Raw genomic sequence first — 26,650 nt, forward strand, 5'->3', positions numbered from 1 at the left:
AGAAGCTAGTCTCCTACACAAATGAAATCACAGATAGGTCCGATTAAAAATAGAAATGAAAAAATTAGTTGCATATGTTCAGACATATATACATTGTACTAAGACTTTGAGGACATCATCCATGTATGTATATCTATACATAAATTTGAAATATATGGGCACATATATGGTTTCATCATCCAAAAAAAGCATAATGTTGGGAATATACTTATAAATACCTAAGTGTTTAGGGATTTATGCATCTGCACAAAAACTATGGATAGGAAATCAGCCTATGATTGTGGATAATTCTTTTCCTCTCAAATTAATAATTTTATAAAAATGAAATGACTTCTCAGGATCACACAATCAGAATTGAAACTAAATTTTGAGGCTATCTCTTTAACCATTATACAACACTGCCTCTCTCAATATCTACATATTAGATAAAATGTATCTATCATAAATGCATTATGACATTATAGATATAGATATATTTGTATACACATACTATATATGAGTGTGTGCACATGGGCAGGTTTATTTCAACTGTAGTAGAACCAACTTTAGTTTCATCTTCCTTACAAAAAAAATATAATGACTGATTATTGGGGTCATTTATTTGGGAAATCTAATACCATAAAAGCCGCTGTTTATTTTCCAACTACGTTAGAGGTTTTGTAAAACTTAAGATAATATTTCTAAGTATTTGACAGATCATAGAATGCTATATGAAAGTCAGGAGTTTTTGTTATTTACTATTATTAGAACTACCCAACATTTTGAGCAAATGTTTTGTTTCTTTACCATGGACATTGAATAATGGTATCTTTCATAGGGGACTGGTACAATAACAAAAAAAGAAGCAATTCCTAGCTCAATAAAATCCCAAAAGGCTAAAGATGCAAAAGGAAATGGAAAAGCATTTGACAGGCAGAAGTAGAAGGCTTCATATTGACAAAGATGACTTGGGTTGAGAGGGGCATGTAGAGCACATTATTCAGGAAAATTTATGCCCATGAAAGTGATGGATTATTCATGCTGAAAGAATAAAAGATATTGGATGTATGGGAAAGTGCTGGGCCATGAGAACTATAGGATATCTAGATAAAGTTAAAGATGACACAGAGATACACATATTTTCATTTTATATGTATATATATAAATACATATACGACTATACGTATAGGTATGAGACACAATGGAAAGAATTATAGACCTAGAGTCCAAAAGTCTTCTACTGAAATCTGACCTCATACACTTTCTAGTTGTATGACCCTGGACAAATTACTTAAACCTGTCTGCCTCAGGTTCCTCATTTGTAAAATAGGAATAATAATAACTTTTGCCCCCTATCATTGTAAGGCTAATATTTATAAAAAGTTTTGCATACTTTAAAATGCTAGCTATTATATATCTATAGAGATAACTAGATAGATTATAGTCAGATAGATAGATAGATAGATAGATAGATAGATAGATAGATAGATAGATAGATAGATAGATAGATAGATAGATAGACAGATAGATAGACAGATAGATAGTTATGAAAACCAGAAAAAGGTTTACATTAGGGCCTGAACTTTCTCATTTGTGAAATGAGAAGATTAGATTAGATGATTTCTAGGGTATCAAAATGGGCAATATATAGAGCACAGGGACTGGCGTCAGGAAGATATCTTGATCAGCTCTTATCTAACTACAGGTATTCATTGTGTGATACTGAGCAAGTCACCCTGTTTGCCTCAGTTTCCTCAAATGCAAAATGAGCTAAAAAAGGAAATGACAATATCATTGCCAAGAAAACTCAAAATGGACTCCAGAAGAGTTGTACACAACTGAAAAACTACTGAACGATAATGTATAAAACACTAAAATGTAAAAACTCTACCTTGAGCTAGATAAGAATCAAGCAGCATAAGACGGAATGGGTGATTTATATGCTTGAGAGAGTCTAGGATTCCAGAAGTCGTTAACTGGAGTCATAATCTCCAAAGGTCATCATCTAACTCCTATCTGAACAACAAGTCCAGTTATAATACTCTGAATCCAGACATTTGACTAATCTCTGAATCTAACTTAAATTAATAAAACTAGGAATCTCTGCCCATCTTTTCGACAAGAATAGCTTAATAACAAAGAATAATACTTTAACAAACTCTACTAAAGTCCCAGAGTTTGAGAGTTGGAAGAGCCCTTAGGAATCTTTTAGTTGTACCTGAACATTATAACAAACTCAAGTGGTCATTTGACCTCTACCCAAAGACCTCCAAGAAAGTAGAACCCACTTCTTTCTTGAAATTCACATATATGTGTGTGTGTGTGTGTGTGTGTAAGCATTTGTTTTTATGTCATTTGCTTATGTCTTTATTATATTAAACATGCATTAACTAGAAAAATTAGTAAAAAAAATTCCCTAATTGGCTGTGTCCAAAAATGTCCATCTTATCCTGCAGGAAGCAGTTGTTCAGTTTCAATTTCAGCCCCCTGGACTCATATTGTGATGCTTTGAGTTCTAAAACCTTTCCAAGATGCTTTTCTCTATAATGTTGCTACCCCGGCATAGATGGTTCTCCTATCTCTGCTCACTGGCTCTATATCAGTTCATGGAGCTCTTCAGTTTCCTCAGAAGCCATGAATTTCATTGTTTCAGTAGAATTACATCCCATTACATTCAGAAGTAAAATTTGCTTAGTTCTTCCCCAAAAAGATTGGCTCTGCCTTGGTTTCCTATTCCAGGCTACTACAAAAAGAGCTGCTATGAATATCTTTGAACATACAACTTTGTTTTCTCTTCCTTTGATCTCTGATTTATTGGTCTAATGGTGGTACAAGTGGATGAAAGGCAATGCATGGGGGTGGCTAGGTGACGCAGTGTATAGAGCACCAGCCCTGGAGTCAGGAGGACCTGAGTTCAAATGTGACTTCAGACACTTAATAATTATCTAGCTGTGTGGCCTTGGGAAAGCCACTTAACCCCATTTACCTTGCAAAAAAAACTTTAAAAAAAAAGGCAATGCACGGTTTCTTAGCTTTTGGGGCAATATCCCAAATTCTTTTGTAGAATAGCTGAACCTAGTCACAGCTCCACTAAAGAGTATGCCTGATTTCCCATAGTTCCTCCAGTGTTTGTCATTTTCCTCTTTTGTCATCTTTTTTAGACCAGTAGGTATGAGGTAGAACCTCAGAGTACCTTTAATTTCTAATATTTGCTTATTAGTGATCTGGAATATTTACTCACATTATTGTTGATAGCTTGGCTTCCTTCCTTAGAAGATTATTTATTCATAACCTATTACTATTGGAGAATGACTTTTTGTCTTATAAATCTGAATCAGTTCCTTATATGTCTTGGATATGAGATTTTTATCAGAAAAAATTTGGCACAAGTATATTTTCCCAATTGCCTCTTTTTTAAATTTTAAATTTTACATTAGATATATGGGAGTAAAATCTTTTTTTATTTCACATAATCAAAATTGTTCATTTTCTTTTCTGTGGGTCTCTCTCACTTATTCAGTAATGTCTTTCTTTTTTTTCATAGCTGAAAGGTATTTTTATCTTTGTTCTTCTAATTTGCTTATGATGCCCCTTTTACGTCTAAGTCATATATCCACTTGGTTTTTTCCTTGCTATATGATGTGAGATCTCATTCCATATCTGATTTTAGCCAAACTACTTTCCAGTTTTCCCAGCAGATTTGTCCCTTGGCAAATCTTTGCCCCTAAAACTCAGGTCTTTGGTGTCATCAAAAAACCAATATTGTGTTAGTTTCTTTTTATATGCTGTGTATTTACTCTGTTCCACTGATTTTCAATCTTTTTAATCACTTCCAAATCATCTTTAATGATGACTGTATGGTAGTATAGTCTACTCTGATAGATTCCCTTCATTCTGATTTTTTTTATTATTACCCTGTCACATAGCACAGGACCAAACAGATCACCATGTTACTCCACTGGAGACCTACTGCCATGTTAGCAGTGAACCATTAACAACCATTCTTTATCTCCATACTCCATCAAGAAACATTATAGCTACAGCAAATGTGAATGCAGATACTGCATCTTCAGATGTCCCCTGATCTACCAAGCTGATAACTGTCATAAAGGAGATAAGGTTACCTGGACTTCATGGTGCCAAGTTCTCTAACTCTTTTTTCCGATAATCACTGACCATTTCTTTAGTAATACGTTCAAGAATTTTTCCAGTAATTGAAGTCTCAAGAGGACCAGTTTATAATTTAGAGCCTTATTTCTTGTCCTTTTTTTCTTTGAAAAATAGAACAGATGTCCTCCAATTGAAAGTTCCCCTCCCTTTCTTCCCTGTCCTTCAAAGGTCACTATAGTGACTCAATGGTCATTTCCAACAATTCCTTGAGTATAGCTAATCCAGACCAATTGACTTGGATTCCCCAAGAACAGCTAAGTGCTCTCTTACTTATCATGAGTATCAAGTCTCAAATGGTTGTCTTTATTCTGCCTTTTCTAATTCAAAAATCATTCTCTTTGGCAGAGAAAATAAGAAGCCTGCTCTCTGTTGTCAGTTAGCAAAATCTCATCCACTTTAAGCAGGAGCTGTGACATATTTGATTCCCATCATTTTTTAAATCTCCTCTACTTTTGAAATCCTATTTATTGTCCTTGTCTTTTTTCACTAGTTCTGATCTTTAGCACAATGAAACACTGAGGCATGGACATTTGTTAACAGTCTTCACAGGCCATATTCTGTTATTAGTTGGTTCATCATCACTTTTTCCAGCCCTAGGTTGCCAGACCCCAGGAGGTCACCAGATTCATTAAAAGGGATATTAGTGCATTTCTCAAAACAATATCAAAAAGAAAGAATTTCTTGGAATAGATATGTGACATAGTGAATGAGAAATGAGTATACAAATGGCAGATAACACTGATCTCAGAAATGAAATAAAAATGTACTTATCAATTACTTTCTATCTATTCAAAAAGGAAACCACCCTCAAAATGTGCAGAATTACCAGTCTTGATCATCAAAGATCAGCTTCTTTTAAAAAAAATTAATGATAGCTTATGTTTTTAGATCACTTTCAGTTCCCAAAATAGCCCTTCCACTCCCATCTCACAGAAAGCCATCATTATATTTTGATGATTAAAAAAATTTAGCAAAACTTAACCAAATTGGACATAATTTGTAGTGCTCCACTCCCATGCTTTCCCAACTCCATAATAAACTGTGGAGAAGTCTCTTTTTGTATCTGTCTCTTGGGTAAAAATTTGGACATCATAATTATATAGCACGTGGTTTTGAGTTTTGCTATTCCTATTCAATTCATTCTTGTTTTCATTGTTGTTGTCCTTATGTCATTTTTCTGTTATATCTTACATCATAAACATAGATTATGGCAGATATAGGTTGGACTTGACCCCAAAAGCTACCTAATCAAACACTTTTATCTGATAGTAGGGAAAACTGAGATTCAGGGAGATTGCTGCCCTTATGTATCTTTGAGCAAGTGACAGTCGGCTAACCCCATTTCTGACTCTTTCCATGATGACTTTCCACAGAAGTCTCCCCATGTTTTTTCTAGTTCTTTATTAATCTCCTATTGTTGTCCTTTTACAGTTCAGGACTATTGCACTCTCATACCAAAGCTTTTTGAGCCATTCTCCCAATCAATGGACATCTACAAAAGTCAGTTTTCACTAAGATGAAAGACTTAGAGCAGCAAAGTATCTTAAATGTCCATCTCATCCAATCTTTTGATTTTGTGAATTAACAACCTGAGACCCAGGGAGCGAAAGGGACTTAAGTAAAACCACCTGCATAAAATCGAAGAGCTGAGAGCCAAACCCAAATCCTCTTGAATTCTGCATCCAATGTGCTTTCCATGGTAGTGAACATATCATTAATGCACCTAAAATTCAATGTATCAACAATAACGATACTCTCCTTTGCCTTCTGAGATCCCATTCCTTTTTCATTTGACCTGAAAGTGCTTTGACTGTGTCTATGGGCCAGGATGCATGGTGCAATGGGGATTCGGGTCAGATATCTCCAGTCTCCTACCGAATATTCTTACAAATATGAAATCAGTTTGGAATGAGGACGATAAAAGCCTCAAAGAAGAAAAGCAGCCAAAAAATAAAACCAGAGTGATCCATGGGGGGGGGGGGTGAGACAATACTCATTTCATCTTTATTATTGATGGGATTTTTATTGGTAGCTTTTATTTTTTTATACCACAGACAGTTCTCTGTATGCAGCATTAACTCTTGTATCAAAAACAAAATGTTTAAGCACAACCAAAAGGACTAGGATCCAGTTGGACTGCATTCGTGATTCCCAACTCTCCACTGAGAAAGTAGAGGACTCTTCTCTCGTTTGACTGCCTCTCAGTATTTGTTTTTCCTTTGCTCCCTTATAGTCAGTATGCATGTTGTCTGACATTTCTCTTTACTTCCTATGGTACCATTTCATGGAAGTCTTCACATGGATCTTTCAACTTCTCGGGTACATTTATGTTTATGTCACAGTAATATTTCACCATGTCCTTGTACCTAGCAATTTGTTCAGTTGTTATCTGATTTATTGGCCTCAATTTTGATTCTATTCTCTTTATTACTATAAAATTGCCATAACTATTTTTTATATATCGGGACAATTTTCTAGCATAGCAGTGATCAGAGAGTTGATCTCAGGACCTGGGATCCTGGGATCAAGTCCTTAATCTGACATACACTGGCCTGTGCAAAGCTGGGTAGATCCATTAATGTCTTCATTCTACAGTCCCTCTGAGGTTCTAAATTACAAAAACTTGCATTGGGAAAGGAATTTTCCCCATCTGAAATTTTCCTGTTCAATTGAAATTATAAATTTATTCACTAAGCAAGACCTATAATTTCTGTCATTTAACCTCTTGGTGTCATATGAGCAGTAATGAGTGAATTCACTAGTTTAAATGTAGGAACAAATTATAGGCAGTTTCCAATTAGTGAGAATAATGAATCCTGGGCAGAAGTGGCATTATTTGAATTTGCACTGCTTATTTCCATTGGGAAGGAATGAATTACCATAGTTTAGAAAATTAAAACTTTTAATAGTGTAAATTCAAATGAATGCAGTCACTTCCAGGGATTCATTATTCACACTAATTGGGACCTGGCTTTCAGGTGTTTTGTCATCTAATTCCCAATTGTTTTCCAAAGGAGTCAGACCAATTTGTAGCTCCAGCAGTAATATGTTAGTATCTCTGCATTGTCACTAGCTCCAACATACTATTATATCATCTTTGTGAAATACAACCCAAATTTGCTTTCTTTTTATTAATATTATGGAGAATTAATATTAATCTTTTACATGTGTTGATGATTTGAATTTTTCTCTTTTGAAAAGTATTCATATCCCTTGATATCGTATCCAATTGGGAAAGGATCTGGGTCTTATTCATTTGAATAAATTATCAGAGACATTTGATCAAAAGGGTTTTTCCCCATTCAATTATCTTTCTTTTTATTCCATATGCATGATTTAGTTCATGCAAAAATTTTAATTTCATATAATTTAAATACTCTATCCAGAAAGAATATATGTCTTTTTTAAATGTAGGAAGCATTTCATTTTGGGATTAATATCTATATAGCCAAACACAATGGTTGGCAAAGAGTAGATACTTAATAAATGTTTGCTCATTGATTGACCTTGTTGGATCAGCTCTATCACAGGCTTAGTTAAGAATTTTGTGGATTTGTGTGTGTTAAGAAGAGGGAGGCTGAGGACAGGGCTGACTGATGACTTTATGGACTAATTGTCTATGGATTTAGAAGCATTGGTTCTTTTGTAGCATTGATAGGGGCCACCACCAACCCTGGACCCCAAACTTACTTCCCCAGATGGATCACTCGGGTCATATTAGTTAAGACAGGATATAAGAAGATACAGGAAATTCATTTTCCCCATTTGCTGCACCTGGGGATCGATTCTAGCTGAGGATGATTCTGCATCCTGCCCAGGATTTTAATTTATGATTCTGTTTTCCAGTTCATACAAAGCCAGGGTAGCAGCCCAGACAAGAAAAGAAAGAAGGGAAAAAAATAGCTCTGGGTGCTATTTCTAACCCAGTTAAAAATAGGAAGCAGCCAGATATTTTTTCTGTTGAGACCCCATTTGTTCTGATATGAGTTTCAGGACCTGATTTCCATCAAGACAAGAGGAGAGGAAACAGAAGATGGATGTTATTAGCTAAGGTGATAGGCTAGAGCAGTCTGCCTTGTGGTCTTCCTTGGACCTTAGATCTGATCCAGTTCATAAGGATGGCATCACATGCAATGGTTAGGCGTCGGTATAAAAGTTGCTGATAAGATTTCTGATTTAGTCAGTCCATACCACAGAAGAATTTGAGCTTCCAAGCCTCAAAAGACTACTTATGCTCCTCACTCATCTTCTGCCTATAATTTAGTGGGAGATTTTTAAAAAAATCTTTGTTGTCTCCATGAAAGAGGAAAATTCATTAATTCACAATTAAAGAGAAGAAAGTACATGGAGACCAATGACAGCTTCAGAGTAACACTACCTGGATCAGTAGATCAATGAATCCATAGAATTTATTAAGCACCTACCACAGTAGAGTCAGGCTCTAGTTTATAGACTGAAAATACAAATATAAAGAATGAAACCACCCCTATTTGCAAAAGGATCAAATTTTAATGGGGAACTATAATAAATACATATAAAACATATTCATATAAAATGAACAAGTATATGCATTTGCACATATATACAAAATAGCTAGTGTTTATAGTGTATCATAATAACTTTGACATAGTGCTGTGCATATACCATCACAGTTGGTCCTAATGTCGGCCTTTGAAGAGGGTGAAATTATTACCTCATTTTACAAATAAGGAAACATTTTTAAGAGAGCTCATAGTTTGCCCGGTATTACAAAGCGGGTAAGTCCAATTCAAAGTCCAGTCTAAATACACACACATTTACTAGCTATTATGTAGAGAAGGGTAAATCAGTTGGAGGGAGCAGGAAAGACTGGATCTGGGGATATTACAAATATTTATAGGATTCCTTATCAGAAGATCTGTCTTTGAATCTTAGCTGTCACTTGTGACTTGTATGACTTTCATTGAGTCACATCCCTTCTGGGTCTCAGTTTCCTCATCTGTAAAATGAAAGATATGGTCTAGATGGTCTCTAAACTCCTTTAGGGCTCAAGATCTATGTCCCTATGACAACTCTGGATCTCAGTTCCCTCATCTCTAAAAGGAGACCATAGGACTTAGTGAATCTCCAATATCCCTTTGGGCTTGCACAGTGCAAAGTAGTTGGAATCAAGAAAGACTTGGGTTCAAATCTCACCTTTGATCCTTCCTCTGTGTGATCCTAGACAATGCAATTTCTCTAAATTTGGGGTATTTCTTGAGTGGAGATGGAGAACCTTCTCACATCCGAATAAAATCAAGGAGAGAAGAGTCAGGTAGGACATGAGAATTGTCTTCAAGCACCTGGGTGGAGAAGGGAATAGATTGTTCTGCTTTGGCACAAAAGAAAAGGCAAATCCAGAAACAATGGGTGAAAAGAAGCCAATGTCAATGTAGGTTTGATGTCTAGGAAATCTTCCTTCCCATTAGAGCTGTCCCAAAGAGGACTGATCTGTTTCTTGGTGGAGAACTTCAAGCAAAGACTATAGGAGCATTTGTCCCATTTGTTATTCTAGGGTTGGCTTTCAGGTATAAGTTGGAGTAGATTCTTCCAACTTTGAGATTCTGTGATTCTCAGGTCTGAGAAGTAATTCACTTTGTAGGGAAATAGCACTGATCCAGAGGCAGAAGAAACCAATAAGAGAATCCAATCTTTCCAAACTGTTCAAGAATAAACAAATCATTGAGTTGTGGAAAGAGCACTAGATTTGGTGTTGGATTTCAATTATAGCTCAGACAGGAGACAGGAGACCTTAAACAAGTCTAATCTCCAAATCTGTTTTCTGATCTATAAAATGAAGGTCCTAGATGGCCTCTGATATCCCTTCCCAGTTTTAAATGAATGATCCTACAAATCAAGTCACTTCCTCTCTCTTGGTCTCCATATCTTCATTTGTAAGATGAGCGAGTTGCACTAAGCAACCTCTACATTTCCTTCCAATTAAAATCTATATTCTTATGAACCATAAAATTGGGGAAAAATCATACCAGTAAATGATCACATTTTTGTTGTGGCTGTTTTGTCCTTCAATGACATCATGATAGTAAAACATTCAAATAATAAAATAGTAAAATGGTGTGGGAGATGCCTTTTGACTCAGATATAATTTGGAGTTAAGTGAGGCGGACTTCCGTGAATGCATCGGCCTCATTCTCTCTCCTAAAGTCATCTTAAGTCAAATGGCAAGATAAAGGTCAAAACAACTCAAGATTACCCAGGATACAGTGGATGTCATGGCGCTCGGAGGTTTTTGCGAGACTTTACATATATCATCTGGAATGTAGCCCTGGGAGGCAGGGATATTAGCCCCATTTTACTAATGAGAAAACTGATCCGGAGGTTAAATGGCACAACTAGTAAATATCTGACATCAAATTTGAATTCAGGTCACCTGAGTCCAGGTCTTTCATTGCATCCATTACACTATCTATAAGGAGGATTATTAATCAACCTCAGGAGGCTACTGAGAGCATCAAATGAAATAATGTACATCTAAAATAATACACATAATGTACAAGCCTTCCAAAGCCTCATAAATCAGCCACATTGCAGTGCCACATACTCCAGTCAGTCTTAAATAGAAAAAAATGTGATAAACTTTCCATTCTTTGCTTCTCTGTCCCTCTTCCCCCCCTCCCCACTTGGTGAAGTTAATGGGCTTGGAGATCTACAGCCCTGCTGTTTTTATTATGCAGTATCCATAATAAGCCTTTTTACAACCTTTCTATTGAACCAAGTGTTCTCAGCCTTTCCTCTTCCCCCAGATACATATTATTAGATTCCTCTAAAACATCCATATGAGGACTGTACCCAGGATAGGGTGCTCGGCACCCTCAGAAGCCGAGAAGTAAAGGGCAGGCTGTTTTGTTGGAGCCACGGACTCTTCTGACCTTGGGCCAGGCCCACAATCATCCCCAAAGTATGTTCTTTCAGGGATCCATAAAAGCCCAAGAACAAGCATGTTCTAAAACAGCTGGACAATGACTATTACAAGACCGGTGCTAATTTCTCTTAGGGGACCATCAACTCTATGAACCTTAAGAAAACATCTTGATAAGAAGAGGAGAAAAGTTCTGACATGTTCCATGAGAAGTAGAATTCCATCCTTCTGCCACCCTAAAAGTGGAATGGGGTTTCACTTTCAGTGTTGGACAGAGGTCATTGCATGTTCCCCCTCCAGGGTAATTAAACCACTGCTAGAAAGGTTTCAAATTATCTGTAGGGAACACACTTTTTTCTGGGGTTTCTTATTGATGGAGGTGCCAGTGTCTGTCTGTGAACAGGGGAGAGAATCAGCTGGCCAGAGCATTTTGGCTCTGGCTTTTAGGGAATGACCTTTGTGGAGACCTTTTGAGGGCCCAAAGGGCCTGGGGAAACAAAGACAACATCATTGGGGGTTTTTTTTAGGATTTTGCAAGGCAATGGGGTTAAGTGACTTGCCTAAAGCCACACAGCTAGGTAATTATTAAGTGTCTGAGGCTGGATTTGAACTCAGGTCCTCCTGACTCCAGGGCCGGTGCTCTATCTACTGCGCCACCTAGCTGCCCCATCATTGTTTCTTCTGAAAAATTAGCAAGGAACAAAAATAAGGCTTACATGTCCTGTTTTCATATATCTTCAATTGGGGAGGATTTTTTAAAAGATTATTTTGCTATTTTTTTCTTTGCAAAATTCCTTAACTCATTCAAACAAAGGTTCACTATCAAACAATTAACATATTCATTAAGCACTGAGAAGTGCACCCAGCACTAAGCTAGTTACCATAGAAACTAAGACTTGGCCCTTGCCTCCAAGTCTCTTACACTCTAGGTAAGGAGGACAAAATAAATTATCAATGAATTAGAAAAGAATGAAGGATGAACTGTTATATTGATGATCCACAGAAAGGAAATTCAGAGCAGACAGCGTCCAGTAAATCTGCCACCTCCAAGTCCTTATCCTGAATAACCAGTAACTCCCATGATTCTCTGTTACTTCTAGAATCAAATGCCAATGTCATTGTTTGACATTTAAAGCCTTCATGACCCCCAACCAACTTTTCTAGCCTTAATTACAGATTACTCCTCTTTTTTTCCCTCCATTCTTCATTTCTTTTTTCAAAGAAATGCAAAAATAGTTTTCAGCTTCCAACCGTTTGCAAGTTTTTGAATTCCACACTTTTCTACTACCTTCTTTTCCCTCCTCCCTCCCCATGGCAGAAAACAATCTGATATAGATTGTGCGTGGACAGTTGTGTTTAACATATTTCCATACTAGGCATGTTGTGAAGGAAGAATTAGAACTGGGGTCACTGGGTGGCACAGTGAATAGAGCACCGGCCCTGGTGTCAGGAGGACCTGAGGTCAAATCTGGTCTCAGACACTGAATAATTACCTAGCTGTGTGACCTTAGGCAAGTCACTTAACCCCATTGCTTTGCAAAAAAAATAAAACAGGAAAAAAGAAGAATTAGAACTAAGGGAAGGAAAAGATCATTAGAGAGAAAGAAACATAAAAAGAAGTTTAACATCATATGCATTGCTCTGCATTCAGACTCCATAGTTTTATCTCTGGGTGAGAATGGCACTTTCCATAATAGATCTTTCAGGGTTTTCTTTGATCACTGAATGGCTGAGAGGAGCTGCTTCCATCAGAGCTGATCATATCACAATTTTGCTGTTAATGTGTACAATATTCTCCTGGTCCCGATCACTCCACTCAGTATCAGGCTTTTCCAAAGTCTGTCTGCTCACTATTTCTTATAGAACAATGATATTCCATAGAATTAATATTTAATAGCTTGTTCAATCATTTCCTAATTAGTGGGCATTCCCTCACTTTCCAACTCGTTGCCACCACAGATTACTCATCTTTATACATTCTATAATGCAGTCAAACTGTTATCTTTCAGTTGGTCTAAACATAAGAATTTCCATCTCCTGCCCTCCCATCTTTGGGACTCATACCTATCTGGAGTGCATTCCCATCTAACATTAGGGTTTTTTTTTTCAAATCTCAATGCAACCACCATTGTCTCTGCATCCCAAAAGCATCACACACTTATCTCATATATTCTTATATGCTGACATGTCTTCTGCATAGAATGTAATCTCCTTGACGGTAAGGATTATTTTATTTTTGTCTTTGCATTGTATCTGACATATAGTAATGCTTGCTGATTAGTCATTAGGATTCAACTCAAGGGCCTTCTCCTACATGAGATTGTTCCTCAGTTTCCTAGCCCTGAAATTTCCCTATATTTGCTTTGTATGTGCTGTGGAGAGTTTCTTTTATTGTCTTTGCATTCCCAATAAGTACCTAGACAAGTTTTTGACATACCGTAGGCACAACATATATTCTTTTTTAAAAAATTCATAGGAAAAAAACAATCATTCCCATAACAAAGCACAATAAAAAAAGATGATTGCACATAAAACTGCAAATGTTGGATAAATGAATGAGGGCAAGATTAAACAAGGAAAGCTTTGTGGGAAGGAAAAGCTGGGACCAACCCTTCAGTCAACTAGAAGTTATTAAGTATGTATGACAGTGTGCCAGTGTGGAAAATGTGAAAATACAAAGAAAAAATGAAAATCCCTGCTCTCAAGAACATGTCTCTTGGAGAAGATAACCATCAAACAACTACAGGTAAATAAGCTATGTACAGGATGAATTGGAAATAATCAATAAGGAAGGCATCAGTATTCTAAAATTTAGGAATAAGGAAAGATTACTTGTGTGACTTTAGCTAAGACTTGAAGAAAACCAGGGAACCCAAGAAGCAACAAGGGGGGAAAGTCTTCTAAATATGAGGAATAGCCCCTTAAAATGTCCAAAATTAGAAGACAGGATATTGGGTGTGAGAAGGGGAAAGGAGGACAGTGTCACTGGATTACTGTGTTGAAAGATCAATGAAATATAAATGAACTGAGGAAGTGGAGGGGTTTTTAAAACAAGAGAAATAACAGAGAAATAGAAGCAAGTTTAACGAGGATTAAGATGCAAATGTAGCAAAAAGTGGGAGAGGGAGGACAGTGAGGAAACGTACTTTGAATAAATCTGGTGAGGCTAGATTATGAATGGTCTTGAAAGCCAGACAAAATAGATTTGGAGGTGAAAGGAAGAAGGGAGCCATGGCAGATTCTTAAGCAAAGACAAGACATGATGAAAGAGCTACTTTGGAAAAAATAATCTAACAGTTGTATCAAAGTTGGACAGGAAGCGGGAACAAGATTAGATGAGACATTGGTTTTAGTTGAAAGATGGCATGGTCGGTGCTCTAGACAGTTGAGATGAATCAGAGCAGGGTGTCTTCTTTCTCCGTCAGTTCTTTGGCTGATGTATTATTCCTGATACAAACTCCAGCTACGGTCTTGTTGCCAGTTTGAGCCATATGGTGTCCATCCCACCAAACAATCTTTAGTTTTGCCCTCAAATGACTCTGATCCTTTTCATGTTGAAAGAACAACCTCTGGACTCCAGTGGTTCATTTTTCTTGCTATTTGGCATGCTCATTCAGTCACTGCCTGAATATTCTCCTAATAGCACAAAAGGAGAGGATATTTTTCCATCAATTTTGACACCCTAGAGGGAGTTGAAGACAATGGTAGACTATGAGTCTAGACTGAAGGAAACAGGAACTTTAAAAAAAAAATAAGACTTCAGAAACAAACCAGAGTCTACTCTCTTCTGATCAGCTTGATAGAATGAAGGCATTAGGCATTTACCCTAGGAAACAAGTTGAAAACCCATTTCCAAAGACAACTAGGTAGCAAAGTAGATAGAGTGGTGGGCCTGGAGTTAGGAAGACATCTTCATAAGTTCAAATCTGGCCTCAGGAATTTATTAGTTGTGTGATCTTGGGCAAGTCACTTAGCCCTGTTTGCTTCAATTCCTCATCTGTAAAATGAATTATGGAAGGAAATGGCAAACCACTCCAATATCTTTGCCAAGAAATTCCCAAATGGGGCCCTGTAGAGTCCGACATGGCCGAACAAAAGCAGCAACACCCCAAAGCTCATTTCCCAAGGTCCGAGGGTAAGAAGTAGGACCAGGCTGAAGAGAATGGGAGGGAGGGAGCCAAAGAGCTGTCTTCAAGTTCTCGAAGGGATGTCATAGAGAATTGTTTTGTCTAAGCCCAAAGGACAGATGAGGAGCAATGGCAGTGGAGGGGGGGGAAGATGGGAAAAGGCAAATTCAGATTTCATGGCAGGAAAGTTTTCCTGAGACTCAAGAGTTCTCTGAAAAGTGCACTGTGGTGCCTTAGCACTCACTTAGCAGTCCCACTCGCTCGCTGTTTTAGTAAGTACCAAATTATCAATTGTTGGGTGGAAGTGAGAGGGCATCCTTTATGAAATATGGGGAGACTAGATGGCAGCTGAGGTCTAATACAACTCAGATTCTGTAATCTGAGGAGGGTACAGAGTGCACCTTCAGGTGTCACATATCCTTGGACTATCCCCTGGGACACTTATATTGTAGGAAGATCAATTTAGGCTGATAGCTTAGCATGGAGAGCGACTTGAGTCAGGGAAAACAAAGAAAACCAAAGACTCTAAAGGAGGATAGCGCCTTCCAAATCTGTGCCAAGAGTTTGGAGGATAAAAGCAGGTGACATGAGAAGTTAAAGGGAAAGCAAACAGAACAGGGCCTGGATAGATGGGGATTGGATTGGCTCACTAGACCGGGTGGAAGTGTTGCATGTATATAGCTTTGAGGTTCTTCCTTTCATTGTTATAATGAAGGCAAAGAAACCAGGACTATACCTCAGGGCACCAAATTTATACCATGCTGCTGATGGTATTGGAGGAAGCTCATTGTAGTATCAAAGAGCAATGACTTTGAAATCAAAAGGCCTGGCTTCCAAACCTACCTTAGAACTTTAGAATTTGGGAGACCCTGAGAAAGTCCCTTAACCTCTTCAGATCCCAACCTCAATTTGCTCATCAGTAAGTCAACTACATTGGACTAAATGGAATTGGACTGAATGACATCTACTTTGAGTGTTAGGTGGTATGGGGGCCATAAGAGTGCAAATCCAACTCAATGAGCAGCTATATGACACCAGACAATTCATCTAATCTCTCCGAGTCTATTTCTCCATGAATTGTAAAGAATTCTCTAAATGCTATTGTTATGTTTTATAGAAAATATAGTATATTATGCTATGTTATATATGTTAAATATTATATAACAATAACATTTATAGAATGGTGATTCTACTTGAAGTCTTCCAGTAACATGGAAACAGGGAATTAACAAGAATTCATGTTGGAAATTCCAAATATAGGTGCAGTTGAATTCCACATCTCTGTCTGCATTGTCCCTCAAACACTTTGGCTCCTTCATTGGGCTATTTGGCCTAGTACTAAGCTTTCTTAGTAGGATTCTGTTTTCAATATAATGTAGAATCAGATTTTTAAAAAATAAGTCCCTCATGTTGCACAGATTGAAGGGTAAGAGAACTGCCCACTGGGTACCAATGGGTATGAAAATATCCATTACTGGCTATGGGAAGAAAACAGCCCAACCCTGCAATTTTTTCTAAGGGAACCTAGAGGCAGTCCTTTATGCATTGCCTTATCCAACAGCCATTTATTATGCATCAGCTATAATCCAGACACTATGCTACCAAAACAAAAACCAAAATGGAATTTCTTGTGTAATATATAGGGTGGGGAGAACCTGATCTAAGAAGGAGGACAGCCTCCTCTCCTGTCTACCTGGGATAGATCTGGCAGAGAATTGAAAGTCTTCTGATGCTTGTGAAACCTGATGGCCACCATCCATTACTTGTGATTTGCATGGGGACACATGCTGCTGCCAGAAGGAAACCAGAATGTTTTGTTAAGGATTATGAGGTCCTGCACTTGCAACTGAAAGTTGTTGGAGATCAGCTGGTGTTTTCATCCCAGCTGCTGAATGAAGGTTGGGACTTTAAGAAAGAAGATAGGAGTCAGGAAGTTAACATGGGAAGAGGCCAAGGAAATGATGCTAGAGGATAGGCTTGAGGAACCAGATCAGAGGATCATCAACTGAGAGCCGGCAGAAATCAGACAAATAATCAAATCCAACCCTTCATTTTCCATTTAATGAAAATGATGAAGACCAAAGAACTTCAGTGATTTGACCAAGATCCCACAGAACTGGCAGAGCCAGGCTGTGAGGCTGATTGCTTTACTGCAAATTTGAAGTGTGGCTTAGACTTCAAAAAGAATGAGCTCTGGGTAAGGGATGAATTATGGGTTGAGGAGACTCAGGGACAAGATATTTGGATTTTTGTTTCTTTGTTTCTTTGGTTATTTTTGTTTTTTAAATACTATTTTATTTTTTCCAGTTGCACGTAAAGACAATGTTTAACATTCATTTTTATAAGACTTTGTTCCAACTTTTTCTCCTTCCCCTTCTTCCTCCCTAAAATGGTAAGCAATTTGATCTATATACATATACATATATATATATATATATATATATATATATATATATTTGGGGGGGCAATCGTGTGAAACATATTTCCACATCAGTCCTATTGTAAAAAGAAGAAAATCTAGGGAAAAAAGCAAAAAAGTATATTTCAATTATATTCAGACTCCATTTCTCTCTGAGGTTTCACAGTCATATTGTAAAAGAAGAAAAACTCTTAAAAAAGCAAAAAAGAATGCTTCAATGTCTATTCAGACTCCAATTCTTTCTCGGGTTGTAGATAGCATTTTCCAGTTTGAGTCTTGAAATTGTCTTGGATCAGAACAATACATATTTATACATAAAGTTTCAGATATATAAAGAGTTACTGAAATAAAAATACAGAGAAAGAAAGAAATCTAAAACCCTATGTTTGGTAAAAAGAAAATGTTGTATGGAATAATAGGCATGCTATGGGAAGAGGGGCAGTCGGGACATAGATAGGACAAGAGTGGGAGAGAAAAGAGAGATAAGGGGGAGAGAGACAAAAGAAAAGGAGAGAGGAAAGAAAGAAATAAGAGAGAGGGGAGCAGGGAAGGAGGGAGGGAGAGCTATGTTATGAATATATTAAGCTAAGTACTATGAGAGGGGGGAAGGGAGAGGAAAGGTGGCAAAAGAAAATAGAAAAAAGGAAGGGAGATACAGGAAAGGAAGAAAGAAAAAAGAGGGGACAAAAGGCAAAGGGAAAGGGAAAAGAAAATAGAAGAGAAAAAAAGATTTAAAAAAACAGTCTTCTCTAGGCATTGTAGATATGTAACCAGGCTAGAGGTGATTGAAAAAGAAACATAAACACAGAGATAGCGATAATGGTGAACAATCTCCCGTTAATCCAACTACATGTGATTATTTATCAAAGAGTTTTAATTCTTTTGGTTTTCTTCTGTGAATGGCTTGGTCATATTCTTTAAGCTGTTATAGACTTCTTTCTGAAGCTTCTGCAATTTTCTGAACATTGATAAAATATCATCTACAATTAACATCTACAAATCTTGGTTATAATAATAAAATTGTATTCATAAATTGAATTTTATGAATGTGGAAAGAAACAATAGAAAAATTAAGTGACTTATCTATTGATGAGTGGTCAGAGGGTCTTGAGTACCCATCATCTCAGGAATCAGGTGAAGAACCAGGGACTTTTTACCCTATAGGAAAGATTCTGGGAGGACAGGATGGTTCTCTTCAAAATATTTAAAGAGGGGGAAGCTGGGTGGCACAGTGAATAGAGCACTGACCCTAGACTCAGGAGGACCTGAGTTCAAATCTGACCTCAGACACTTAATAATGACCTAGCTGTGTGATCTTGGGCAAGTCACTTAACCCCATTGCCTTGCCAAAAAAAATAAAATAAAATATTTAAAGAGCTAGCAGGTAGAGAAGCATTAGACAGGGAGTAAAAAACAAATAAACAGGAGTAATGGGTACAGATGCCAAGATGCCTGTATAAGCTGATGACAGGAAAAATTTGCTTGCAAGTAGAATGTTGCCTTGGGAGGTGGTGGTTTGCTCATTCCTGATGGTCCTCTAGCTCAGACCCTGCCAGAAACATATTGACTTAGAAGAACTGAAATTGTCATGAAGTCTGGACAGCTAGATGGCCCAATGGATAGAGCCCTGGGCCTGGAGTCAGGAAGACTCATCTTCTTTAATTCAAATCTAGATTCAGACACTCATTGTCTGACCATGGGCAAGTCATTTAACCCTAGTTTGCCTCAGTTTCTTCATCTGTAAAATGATCTGGAGAAGGAACTGGAAAATCACTCCGATTACCTTTGCCAAGAAATCTCAAATAAGGTCACAAGGAGTCAGACATGACTGAAAACTGACTGAACTGAAACATTATCCATGTTCTCTTACATCTTCATTTATTTTATTAAATATGTCCTGGTTATATTTTCAGCTGGTTTGGGTTGCACTTAGGAGTTTTGCAGGATAATAGCTTGTCATCATTGAACACTTGTAACTTCAAGTCACGAATTGGGCATCTCTGCAGCTGATACTGAATGATCATTTTTCAGGAATGGTACAGTAGATACACCATTTATCTACAGGTTCTCCAATCCATTTTCAGATAATAAAAAGGTGGAGAGACTAGGACTCAATCCTCAGAGTTCTTTTATCAAGTTCAGAATGTATTGGATTTGATCTTGATGCCATCTCATCTCCTTGTCTTAATATAAGAAAGAAAAAAAAAAGTAAAATTAGCTCCAAGGCTGGCATCAGACACAGCCTAACTGTGTTGCTCTTTTCACTAAAGTGCTATTTCACAAAAATGCTATATGCTGGATTATATCTATTATTGTCTTCATGTGCAAGAAGGTGTAAGTTGGATAATTATACAGTTAGGTGGTTTTAGAAAAGTCAGAAATACAAGGCCCAAAGAGTTGCCATTGACAGGTAAGTCTTAGCTTGAAAAGAAGAAGCAGAATACAGGGCAGAATGGTTAAGGAAAAGGGGTAAACTTCAAATTTGATTTAAAAGAATCAACTTCAAAATAGTAAGACAGAAAAGATCCAAATTAAGACAAGAATTGTTAGAGTTCCTAGGGGTCTTCTTAAACTGTAGGTTAAAAGGAATTAGCAGTATGATATGCCAGCCAAGAAAGACTACTTGAAGATGGACACCACGTTCCTTCCCCTTCTCCAAGGTAGCCATCCATAGTTCCTTCAACTGATTCTCAGGCAATGTGGACAATAGACCCTTCACCATTCATGATGCCAGTCTCTGGAGACTTACCCTTTATCCTGATCTTTCCTACACCATATAGAGAGAGCAATGTGTTTTCTGTAGAATTTGCAAAGCAATCGATTTAGGTTCAATGTAAGAAAACTTGGGACTGATCCAAAGTTAAATAGGCTGCCTCCTGAGGTAGTGGTTCTTTGAGTTGGGCTACATTCCAACAGAATCTGAATGATCTCTATTCTGATAGGTTACAGTGAGGTTTTTCTGAGACATAAAGTGGAACAAATGGCCCTTTCCACTTGAACACTCTATGTTTTGGTTGTTGTTTAAAAAAAAAAAAACACTATCCCTCTCACTCCATGCATCAGCTTCTCACACATCTGCCCAAAATAATAAATAGAATTACCAAGCTTCTGCAAAAGGAAGGATGCAGAACACTTTCTTCCCCCTTTAGTTTAGCCCACAGGTCAAATGGAACTGACATTGGCATCAAGGGTCAGATTGAGTTTTCCTATCCATTTGCTTAAACCCTGGCATCAAAGCAATGAAAATGCAGTTTTTGATTGGAAATGAAATTTCCCTGACTTCAGGGATAATGTACAGTGAATTCAGGAGAAAGCCTACTCTCCGACTGAAAGCATTGTTTTAATTAACTTTTCCAGGAATCGAAATGGCCTTGTTTAACATGATTCCTATCTGCTGATTTGCAGATTTTGAGGGTCCTCTATCCATGCCAATCCTCTAATATTCCTACAGAGGAAATGAAATGCTTATATGGCCATTACCTACCCAGGTTTCATTTGCTTCCCTGGGGACTTGAGGATGATAAAGCATCTTCTTATTCAATCCCTGTTCTTTCCTTTTAAGCAGCCCCAGAATCATAACTAGTTGAACCTGCTCCTAAGGCATAGGAGAATATATTAGAGGGTGTTAAGGTTATGGTAGAAAGTGAGAGATTAAGGATAGCCAGAGCATAGTCCAAGATTGGGACCTGACAGGTACCAAAATGTAATGAAATAGAGTTAATTTGACAAGGGACTGGCTAAGGTGCATATTCTAATGAATAGAGTAGAGAACTAGGAATCAGAAATAACTTGATTCAATTCCCACTTCTAACATTTGGAGCCTTGAACCCTGATATAGTCCCTTCCCCTCCTTTGGTCTCAGTTTCCTCAGCTGTAAAATGGGGAGTTGGATTATATAGCTTCTGAGGTCTCTTTCAGCTTTTATTCTATAATTTTAGGAATGTATGATGTTGAGGAAGTAATAATTATCTCAGAAGAAGGTCCCACATTGGGTCCAATGATGCCAGGACAGGTTTCTCTTACTCCAGACTCTCTTGGGGGAGATGGAACTATAAATCTCACGATGAGATATAGGATTATAAAATCTTATTTCTAAAGTTCAGTGGGATCTGAGAAGACATTTAAGTCAGCCTCCCTATTTACACAGATAGGAAACTGAGCCCAGAGGAGAATATATGACTTGCCAATTTTTCACCCAGGAAGTAAGTATAAGGGAAAGCAGCTAGTTGGCAGAGTGGAGAAAGTTCCCAACCTGGAATTAGGAAGACTCATCTTCACGAATTTATATCTGGTCTCAGATACTTACTAGTTATATGATCCTGGACAAGTTATTTAATCCAGTTTGCCTCCATTGCCTTAATGGTAAAATGAGCTGGAGAGGGAAATGGCAGGATTTTCACTGAAAAACTCCCAATGGGGTTGATAAGAGATAGATATGACTGGAACAAATGAACAACAAAAGTCAGCATCAGTGGTCAGTGTGGGGGCTGTGATCATCAAGGGGAAAGTAGCAAATATAGGAAGGAAAACAGCATAGAACTGTGTTCTCCAATCCCTGGTGAGAAATCATATACCCTTGCGTTCCAATACCCTGGGGCAAAAGGGTCACTTCTCCCCATGCTAGTTCCTGCTCTAAATATTACGCATAGTCCCTTCTCATGCCTGAGGTCCAAGGCGACAGATGGGTCACTCTGCTTCCCATGAAGTATTTCCTTCTGCTCCCCCTACTTCTAATCAAATGCCACTGGCTCGTCAATACTGACTCCCATAGTCCTCCTTCCCTGTTCTTTGTCTCTCTTCTCCTCTCTCTTCTTTTCCTATCCTCTCATCCTAAAGCCAAGGAACTTAATGGGAGGACCCAGAGGGACAAGGTCAGGTTGCCAGCAGATGATCAGAACAGGTCTTTCCAGTCCCATCCCTTCAACAGTCAACCTTCGAGAAGAGCACCTTTCCCCAAAGAGGGCAGAGGATCAGTTGTTTATTATCTCAGAAAACATTGTGGTTTCATACAAAGAGCCAGATTCATGAGTGCATTTCAGGAGACAAGACTGAATTTGGTCAGGCTCCCATCCAAGAAGCCAGCGAGGACAAAATCTTATCTCCTCCATGGAGAGTCCCAGTCCCAGTGACCTTAGATAAAGTATGTAAGTTCTCCATTTAATTTTCTGCGCCCACTCAATGGGTATTCATATGGAATCCAGAGTCATCTCCACTCATCCTGATTCTTGTCTGCTCACTGGACCTAGGAGAAGATAAGGCTGGTGACTTTGTACAGTCCCCTTCACTCAAATCGAATTCACCTGCCTGTCATGGCATCACCTCCCTGATGTCATGGTCTTCAAGAACAGATAAACACTGTCATCAGGATATTTTATTTTAATAAAGATCAAATTTCATAAGACCATAAATTTAGATTTTGAATGTGTTTTAGGGCTCATATTATCTCTTCACATTATGGATAAGGAAAAGAGAGAGAGATTAAATGACCTGCCCATACTTAGCATCTCAGACAGTTTTTGAACTCAGGACTTCCTGACTCCAAGTCCATCATTCTATCCATTACAACAAATAGCTATCAATATGCTGCCTCAGTGTCTCTTGTTTCACTTGAACTGATGTATACAAAAGTTCTTTGGAAAGTCTAAAGGAATTTGCATATGAAAGATGCCAATTAAAATTCAGCAAGCATTTTTTAAGCATCTTCTGTGTTTAGGATATTGAAGTAGGTGCTGGAGAAATAGAATCATGGAATATGAGAGTTGGGTAAAGCCTTAAGACAACAAATTCAATCTAATCCTAAAAGAATGATATGCCAGGGCAGCTAGATGGCATAGTGGATAAAGCACCGGCCCTGGAGTCAGGAGTACCTGGGTTCAAATCTGGTCTCAGACACTTAATAATGACCTAGCTGTGTGGCCTTGAGCAAGCCACTTAACCCCATTTGCCTAAAAACCTAAAAGAAAAAAAAGAATTTAAATTTAGGAGTAGTTAGATGGCACAGTGGATAAAGCACCAGCCCTGGAGTCAGGAGAACCTGAGTTCAAATCAGATCGCAGACACTTAATAATTACCTAGCTGTGTGGCCTTGAGCAAGTCACTTAGCCCCACTGCCGTGCAAAAAGAAAAAAAAAAAAGAATATAAATTCTTGTCTCTCGGATGTTCTGTGTTCCTCTGGACAATCTATTTTATTTCTCTCACCCTAAGTTTATTCTTTGATAAATATGAGGAAATACTGGGTCAATCACTTCACAGGGTTCCTGAGGGGAAGATGGGCTAGACGGAGAACAGACCAGGGAGTGGGGGGACAGTGACCAATTAGGAGATTAAAATAATCTTTTGGAGAAACAATAAGGATGAGCTACATGGCCAAGGGGTAGAAAAGAGGTTTCAGCTGTGAAAGCTGTCATGGAAACCTAATCAACTTGATTTGATTATTGATTGGATATTTGGAAAAATGAAGACACTTAAATTTTGTTGAGAAACAATGATTTCTATTTTAGACATATAGAATTGATATGCTTATGGTAGGCTGGGGGAGGTCCATGTTCATATAGCTATTATAGATTTTGTAAGGAGACAAGACTCAGGGCTTGTAGACAAGAATGCCCTATTATGAATCTTGCTTTACCAGATATGTGACCCTGAACAAGTCATTGAATCTTCTAAAGGAGACAGTAACCAGTCAGGAAATTGATATGTGATGTGTAGGAAGAGAATCATGACCCATAGGCTCTTTCTCATCATTTGGGACTCTTGTCTAAATTCCCTCACCAATCACCAAAAGAAAATCTACCAAGGGGCGGTGGCATAGTGGATAAAACACCAGCCCTGGAGTCAGGAGTCCCTGGGTTCAAATCCGGTCTCAGACACTTAATAATTATCTAGCCGTGTGGCCTTGGGCAAGCCACTTAACCCCGTTTGCCTTACAAAAAAAAGAAAGAAAAAAAATCTACCCAATATAATGGAGTCCATATTCTCACCCTCCTTCAATTCTGAGAATGTCAGTTCAGCTCGCAGTTGTGATTATCTGTTCTGTCACGTTCACTCCGTGACCTACCCACTTCCTTTTCTGAATTGATTTTTCTTTTTGATAAAGAAGATTTCACTGATTTCTTTTTTTTACACTCCATGATTTCTCCAATTATCCATTATCATTATATCCTTAAAGGGCTATCCCATTTAGCACAAGTGGCATAATGAATAGAACACAGGACCTGAAATCAGGAGGATCTGAGTTGCCATTTAGCCTCAGACTACTTCCAACTATGTCATTTTGGACAAGTCATTTAACTTCTGCCTGCCTCTGTTTCCTCATCTATAAAATGAGGATAATAATAAAACTTATTTTTTAGGACTGTTGCAAAAATCAAATAAGATAACCTAAGTGCAGTGATTATATTTCAGTGAATCATGATATACATATTAGTTATTATTGATAAGATAGAAAAATAAAAGAAAATCAATTAAACTAATCAATATATAAATACCATGAAAATATATGAAATGTACCACATCATAAACATCTTAATTCTACAGAAGCATGGATTGGGGGGTACTTTCTTATATCCTCTTTTGAACCATATTTGGGGTTTTTTTGTTGCTGTTTTTTTTTTTGCAAGGCAAACGGGGTTAAGTGGCTTGCCCAAGGCCACACGGCTAGGTCATTATTAAGTGTCTGAGGCCGGATTTGAACTCAGGTACTCCTGACTCCAGGGCTGGGGCTCTATCCACTGTACCACCTAGCCACCCCCTGAACCATATTTGCTTTTTATAATTTTACAATATTGATTTTTTCTTTTTGTACATTGGGTTTACATTGTTGTGATCATTGAGCACATTGTTTCCAATAGATCTTTCCATGCCATCTTGATAGGAATCATGTTCATCATTTTTTAAAACACAATAACATGTCATTTCATTCACATGCCACAACTTGTTTAGCCATTCCTCAGCCAATGGCCATCTACTTTGTTTATAATTCTTTGTTATTTTGGTGTATATGGGGACTTTTTTCTCATCCATAGTCTCTTTGTGTATATAAGTCTAGAGTGTAATCTCTGGGTCAAAGAGTGCTGATATGGGCATTTTCTTTATTTGCATAATTTAAAATATACTTCCAAAATAGCAAGCCTGCTTCACAATGTACCAATACACCTACCTTGCTTTTTCTATTGACTTTTTTAAAATCATCTTTACCAATTTGCATAGCGTGAAGTAAAATTTCAGGGTTACTTTGATTAGCGTTTTGTTCATTATAAGTGATTTGAAAAGCATTCTTTAAAGTGGGTCCTGATAGTTTGGAATTCTTTTTTTGGAGAGCTCTGTGATAGTATTCTTTGATGACTTATCTACTGAGAAATTAGTGTTGGTGACACACAAATATGTGCTTAAATAAGGATCTAAAAAGACAGAAACTTGTAGATGTCATAATATGTCTGCATATATACTTTGTGTATTTGTGATCATCCATACATATGTGAATATGGATAGTATAAGTGTGTGTGGTCTTCTTGATTAGAAAGTGAGCTCAGTACTTTACACATAGTAGATATTTTTAAAATGCTTCATGTATGAAGTCAGGAGGACTGGAGTTCAAATTCAGTCTCAGACACTTACTAGCTGTGTGACCTTGGACAAGTCACTTAACCCTGATTGCCTCACATCTGGGGTTATCTCGAGTTCTCCTGATTTATATCTGACCACTGGACTGAGATGAGTCTGGAGGAGAAAAAGTGGGGCTTGTGACTTAGCCCAGCAGTCAAATTCATTCAAATCCAATTCATTGCATGTCATGGTATCACCTCCCTGATGTCAAGGCCTTCTTCAAGAATGAAGGCATCATCATCATCATCATCATCATTTTATATATATATATATATATATATATATATATATACACACACACACTCATACATATGTGCTGTTTGATATATGTCAAACTCTTATCAGAGAAATTTGATGCAAGGATTTTTTTCCCATTCCACTAATTTCCTTGGTATCCTGGGTACATTTATTTTATTTGTGCAGAAACTTTTCAGTTTTGTGCAATCATATAT

At 37.6% G+C, this 26,650-nt stretch overlaps 1 protein-coding gene and 1 long non-coding RNA gene across 4 annotated transcripts in view; one reads left to right on the forward strand and one right to left on the reverse strand.

The window, feature by feature from the left end:
• The window catches only part of LOC141494003 (uncharacterized), a 34,449-nt gene extending 12,014 nt beyond the window's left edge, over positions 1 to 22,435 (reverse strand). The window contains exons 1-2 of the long non-coding RNA XR_012470375.1: positions 21,900 to 22,435; positions 21,078 to 21,188 (exon numbers count right to left, since the gene is read on the reverse strand). This is a non-coding gene — a long non-coding RNA (uncharacterized LOC141494003). The remainder of the gene's footprint in view (positions 1 to 21,077; positions 21,189 to 21,899) is intronic.
• The window catches only part of ADRA1A (adrenoceptor alpha 1A), a 136,066-nt gene that overhangs the window by 47,617 nt on the left and 61,799 nt on the right, over positions 1 to 26,650 (forward strand). The window lies entirely within an intron of this gene.

This window comes from Macrotis lagotis, chromosome 1 (assembly GCF_037893015.1).
Source record: "Macrotis lagotis isolate mMagLag1 chromosome 1, bilby.v1.9.chrom.fasta, whole genome shotgun sequence".
Classification (NCBI taxonomy): Eukaryota; Metazoa; Chordata; class Mammalia; order Peramelemorphia; family Peramelidae; genus Macrotis; species Macrotis lagotis.